A 6,838-nucleotide genomic window follows, 5' to 3' on the forward strand; every position below is an offset into this window, starting at 1 on the left:
ATTAAATTTGGAAGTGCATTTCCAGTGGAATGGTGAGTATTGTGTCATCTTCCAAAAGGAATGTCGTACTATCTCCATCCACGCAGACAGACACAGCTTATTTCATTTTCGCTTCTGAGGTCCAATCCTTCTTCTAAAAACAAAATATGGCATGCATTCATTATCAGGAATTAGAAATAATAAACTGTCAATTTATGACATCTTTGTTACACTTTCATACTAGTGAACAACTCATTTCATTAAAAAAGTTTGGCACTCTTAGCAGTTTAAATAGTGTTAAGTATAAATACTTACAGAAATTTTGGTTTTCGATGTTGTTCTGAAGGACACAATGCAACTTTACATTTGGTGGTTGCGTCTTCTCTATAATTATATGATCTTTAGGTTCACACGAACACCTCTCTTGTTGACCATTCCTAAAATATAATAGTATTCATTATATGACGGAAATACAATTTTTATAGGCGACATGAATTTAAAAGGCATCATATTAAACATAAATCAATTTCATTTAATTTCATTTAATTACAAATCAAGTAAACTTTGTGAAGTTAAGAGCCTTACCTGGTTGATTGTCCCCATTATTGATACACATTCTTTCGGTGGCGAGTTCAAAGCCTCGCTCACCTTCCTTGTCGTGGAAGAGGTGCAACAGATTACGAGCTTAGTTTACAATGTGCCCTGATATAATAGCTTCCGCATACGGGGAAAACCTTGGTGTTGCTAATGACAGCAAACCCATCTGGCTTCTTTATAACACTCCTTTAGGTTACTGAACTACCCTCCCTGATTCTTAGAAATTTTGTCAGGTCGTAATCAACACACAAATCTGTTGTTCCCAAATCAGCAACGACACAGTTTTTCAAAATGCGTGACTAATTTTTTTTCATTAATGTTCTGAATCAGTATCAATCACTTTTGATTTCACACTTTAAGTGTATTGGACTCGACCCCGTTTGTGCTATTACGTCTGGTAGAGAAATGGTTGTAGCCTTAAAAACAGTGATATAATAATATAATGTTAATTAATTGACTTTATATTAATGTACAGAAGATAAAATTGGTCGAATAAATATATTGTTTGCTGGATTACATTTTGTATATGGAAGCACAGCAAGATGAATTTTTACTAATCCAATGCTGAAAACTTATCAGAGGCATTTCTGAACATCATATCATTGATACAAATATTGATTAATGATTAGAATAGTATTACTCTAATGTTCCAAAAAGACAAAGGCATTTTTATTGAAATCTCACGGTCTCTTTCCTTTTCTCTCAAACTTCAATTTGTGTTACCATGTTGTTATTAGGAATATCAACAAAATCAAATTCAATATACCATGTGTTTGTTCCAATTTGACAGTATGCCATTCCCTCAACTGTTGCTATATTATTAGAATGACAGTTTTAGTTATTTACTTTACTTTTGATTAAAAACAGTCTATTAACTTTAGATTTAAAACTTTGATATTTTCCTGTATCTGAAAAAAACAACACTGTTCTGTATTTAGTAATTATTAATAAAATTAAGATTTAAATATGTATTTATATGAAAGTTGCTACATGAATATTTTAAGCACATCATGTTTAATTTACAGTGCACAATTAAGCAATGCTTAACACACTTGCTATATAGTTTTTAAAATTAGTTTTTTGAAACTCATGAAAGATTTTATTATAGAAAAGATAGTTAAATGAAAAAAAAAAGATATGCAACTGGTTGTTAACGATTATATTGATTTCACTCTTTATATTGTGTCACAATCAGATAAAAGATCATACATACAAAAAAAATATGTGAATATTTGAATATGCAATGAATTGACAGTGTTTGTAATATTGGTTTACAAATTATCGAATCTAGGTAATATATATATAAACAATCGTTACCATGGAAACATGATAAACAATTTCGTTCAATTCTATGTAAAAAAGACAGTTTATGTCTTTGTATCTTATTTTATTATGTAACGATTACCGAATTTTTATGAAAAAAAGGAGAGTACATTTTATCAAACTTATGTTTTTAGGTCATCTGAGCTGAAAAGTTTTTGGAGGGCATCCGTCTCTGTCTATCCGTCCATCTGTGAACTTTCCACATTTTAGCTTTTTTTTCCAGAACCACTAAGCCAATTCTAACCCAACTTAGCACAAATCATCCAGAAGTTTAGGGGTTTAAAATTTGTTTGAATAAGAGTAACACCCTCTTTCAGGGGGGAGTGATAAAGGACTAAACATCTGCTATGATCTTAACATTTAACCTTGGAATTGGTTCAAGGTCACTGCACACTTTTTACATAAACCATTCTGTTTATGAAAAGTATGAGCCAGACAGAGCTTAAAGGTGGGCGAAATTTAACAATCCAGCGAGTGATTGCAATTCACGAAATGTGTCTGTCCGTTTTCCCTTAAAAGCGCTAATTGTTTGTCTCAACTTAATTTGTCTTCAGGAAGACGTATTTTAAAGTTCAGTGAGTCAATTTCCAATCTCATGAATGTTAATGTAGTAATAGGTAACACAGTTCTTTCAGACTTGATAGGGAGATTGATATCCTGAGCTAGAACATAGAATGATGCTAACGCATCGTGATATTCATTGGTTCCTGGCTTCCCAAGAAAAAGAAAGTCATCAAGAATATGTACATAATGTTTGACAGAAAACTTGTTTTGGAATCCAATGAAGGGAAGAACTGAATTTTTCAAAGAGGTTACATGCATTACTTAAACCGAATGGTAAAGTTTTGTCAAAATAAAACTTCTCATTGACACAAAAGCCCAGCAGTTCAAAATCATAACTGTGGACAGGAATTTTGTATGCATTTTCCAAATCAGTTTTTGCAATAAGGGCACCAACTCCTATCACTTAAATGGCTATGATTGCATCCTGGATTGACTGGTATTTGACAGTGCAAAAATCATGTGGAATTTTATCATTGATTGAAGATCCTTGTGGATAAGACAAGTGGTGGGTGAGACGAAATTCATTAGGTTGTTTTTTAGGTACTAGCCCGAGAGGTGATACCTGTACGTTTTTTGAAAGGGGGGTCATCATAGGGGCCAGCAACCCGACCTGCTTTTATTTCTTGCTGAATTTTTTGTTGAAGGATGTCTTCCTTGCCAAGGAGAGAAGGAAGATTTCTAGATAAACGAAATTGCCGATCACCATGAAAGGGGATTCTAAAACCAACTTGAAATCCTTGGATAAGAAAATGGTAAAGTGTTGGATTGTAACCTTGAAGGTACTTAACATAAGTGTTAACGATGACTGGAGTTCGGATGGTTTTAGTCTGTTTTAGCAGTTTCATTTTTTCTTGTGTTGTCAGGATTAGATGGTCTATGGTCCTGTCCTGGGTTTGGTTTGGAGCAAGTTAGTCTCGAGTGTTTACCTGCGCAATAGTGGCAGACATGCAGGTATGTGCAGGTGTTACCTCTTGCGCAGGATCCCTTGTTGAAGGTGAAACAGTACTTTTGTTTCTGTGAATTGGAACGAAAGAGCTGTTTCTATGATTTTTATTTATACTCTAATCCTGACACCATAGCATCCTGAAATGCTCAGTGGCTTTTTTTATTCCAGGGACAGGAATTTGTCGGAACTTTTGGTCATAAGCAATGGCAGCATCTTCGCCACAAGATTTAGCAATACCCTTGACAATTTGGGCATAAGTCATTATGTCCGCGACTTCTTCTGAAGGGCAGATAGAGCAATAAATAAATACAAAGACGTGGAAGGCCTCCATCCATTTGTGGATAGATTTGATCTTGGGGGCTTCATTATTTTTCACGAAAACCAGCTTGCCATCTTTCTCCACGGTATGAAATTTTTCGTCGAGTTCCTGAGATTTAGGGAGAAGGGATGAGAATTTAACATAAACCTGTCACAGGTGTTGATAAGTCCTATCCATCACCCTAGCAGTATCCGATCATGGTTTTATCAGGTACAGATTAAAATATTTTTATTTGTAAGAACACAAAGAGAAACTGAACAGGAAGTCAAGTGATAGTCAAGATAATAGTTGCTAGTACTAAATAAGAAACCCCTGTCTTCAATGTTCAACTATTTAACAACTTATATGACACAAAACAAAATATGCAAACAATTGAGTATAGAACAAGATGTTAAATATGTCCACACAGAACATCACAAGTATAAAAATTGACGGACTTGACCAAAAACCCCTGCTTTCATGGTCTAGTTTAGTCATTGACACTCACAAGCCAATAAAAGCGGTTTGTCACAGAATATGTAGAGTTACAGAGTTAAAACTTGGACCCTATTATGTATTTTGTAAAAGCTGTTTGATTTTCATATGCCATATTTTGAATCTGAATACCAGAAGCCCCGAGACCTTCTGCAGCAGAAGCTGTTCCTATACGAAAACTGTGAGATTGGTACCGCTTTGTGTCTAACCCGCAAAAAGCAAGGGAATATTGTAGATTATCTATAAAACACAATTGACGGGAAACTGGGTTTCCATCCATGAAAGAAAACAAGGCCTCAGTTTGTGAAGAATGCTTTCTTGTCTGCATGAAATATTGTAGGGATCTAACCGGACAAAGTAAAGCACTTTTCAAGTTCTGACTGATTTGAAGGGATGTTGGCCTAGTGGAATGTTTGCAATGGGGTAAAATTCAACTCTATTGAATTTTCCTGAATTAGACTGGCTGTAATATTTATGTGTTTTACTAGCAAGAAATGCTGGTTCAGCTTCTCCGTTTTAATATTTCGCCTACTCTTAAGAATTCACGAAAGGTAAGCACGTACATAGCATGAATTCAGTAAGCCCTGAATAAATCTGAATTCGTTACATGGGAAGAGATAATATAATTTTTGACAATATAGTAGGGGTAATAGGCAGTCTTGCATCCTGCGAAGGTTTTGTTTTAGAATAACCCTGTAGTAGCTTTTAAGTAATGAAATGTTGAGTGAGATCTTGATGGCCCATAAGTTGAAAAATGAAACTTAAAACAACTATGTGTGTTCGAGTTGTTGATGCGGCTAAACCTATGGTAAAGCAATGGGCAATATATGAAACTATATGTGACAATTTTAGCACCAAAGGATAAGCTGCTTCGTGATCCTGCAGGAATTGTTTGTAAGTTAGAAAAATGCTCTTGTTTGATGACCTTGACTCTTCAGAAAGCGATTTGCTAATCAGAAAATCAGCTGTGGTCATTAAAGATGAAGGAGATCTGGTGGGACCACCGTAGGTTTCCTGTCCATTTGGGGTACTGGTCCTTGTACTGCTGAATCTGTAAACGAGATGAAATATAAGAAAAGTGTTAAGATGGCCATAAATATGTTCCGCACTAAAATGGATATTGTATCTCAGAGATTCAATCATAAGTCGCCTCATTAAGGACATAAGGTTTGGATCCGTTTATGTATTTTTATTTATCACATGCACTACAGCTATATTATCTAAATGGAATGTTATGAAAATATTTGTATCTGTTGGGCCCCACATTTCAATTGCTAAAATGATTGGTAAAAATTCTCTGACAGATATATGAAAATTCAACCAACTAGCATCAAAAGGACCATCAAGCCAATGATGCCCAAATACACCCCCATATCCAGAATTACTGGCATCTGTATAAAGCTAAGGGACTGTAAAGTATGGAATAGTTCCATGTTTCTTAGATTCCAGGGGCATGCTTGGGGTGCTACCTGGCGCCATTAACGAAATTTCTCATCTTAATCGATGGCAGCTTCGTCCCCGCAAGATTTTGCTATGCCCTGAACGATTTCGTCATACGCGTACGTCATCAAGTGCCCTACATTGCAGGATGCTTTTGACAATAGATTGCCACAAAGACATGGAGAGCTTTTGCTACTGAGAGAGGGTTTTATTTTTTGCTGTGTCATTTGTTTTAACAAACACAAGCTGGCCATCTTCTTGTACAGTTTTAAATTTGGGTTCCTGATTCCAGGTGTTTTGGGGCAATAACGAGACTAATTAAGGTCTTCCGTTTCCAACGGAAGACCTTATTGTTATTCTTCGGTTTCTTTTTCCCTATTATTATTATTAAGGTCTTCCGTTTCCAACGGAAGACCTTATTGTTTTTCTTCGGTTTCTTCTTCCCTATTATTATTATTTTTGTTTTTTTTTCTTACAAATTTTGTGCACGCGAGTTCTCGGAAATGGCTCGGCCGACTTTCATGAAACTTTCAGATCTAATAGATATTAATCTGAACCTTATTGGAAATTTTTTATTTCGATGACGTCACTTCCGTTTCAGAGATATTGACGTTTTAGCGATTTTTAGAGGGTCAGCTTGTCCGTCGAACTCCTCCTAAACGATAAAAGATATCAAATTCAAATTTTCAGGAATTGTAGACGAATGATTGTAGTTTTGTCTAAAGTGAGCCATTTATGTTTGGCGCAAAAGGCGCCGAAGCTCGCCTGGACCCGAAAATTGAGATATAAAAAATGTACTGATTTTTCTTGGTTTTCTTTAATTATCTCTTTTCTCGAAAATATTTTGTTAAGACATGTAGAGCAATTAAAATTTATTTTTACAAGAGCTTTAATTTGAGATCAAGAAAAAGGGACTGGCCCTTCAAATTAGGGGCCGATAAGGCTCTAAAGTCTTTTGATGATTACTTGTTACTGTAAAATATTTTGTAATACGTTATAGAAGCAATTATGTTTATTCTAACGTTATTCACCTATACATGGCAATCATTTACTCCTATATTACGTAATTAGGGATTTTAAGGAGCCAGAAGTCCAAAACTTTGATGCTCAATATCTCTAAATGGAGAAATATTTTTATAAGCAATATTGAACAAAAGATGCTCAAAATATTGAGCTTATCAATCTGCCACAATAAT

The 6,838-nt window shown here is 35.0% G+C and overlaps 1 pseudogene; it reads right to left on the reverse strand.

Moving 5' to 3' along the window:
* Window positions 1-290: 290 nt before the first annotated feature.
* LOC128173893 (uncharacterized) lies at window positions 291-1,095 on the reverse strand (annotated as a pseudogene).
* Between the last annotated feature and the right edge of the window lie 5,743 nt (window positions 1,096-6,838).

The sequence above is a fragment of the Crassostrea angulata genome, chromosome 2, assembly GCF_025612915.1.
Source record: "Crassostrea angulata isolate pt1a10 chromosome 2, ASM2561291v2, whole genome shotgun sequence".
NCBI classification, from domain to species: domain Eukaryota; kingdom Metazoa; phylum Mollusca; class Bivalvia; order Ostreida; family Ostreidae; genus Magallana; species Magallana angulata.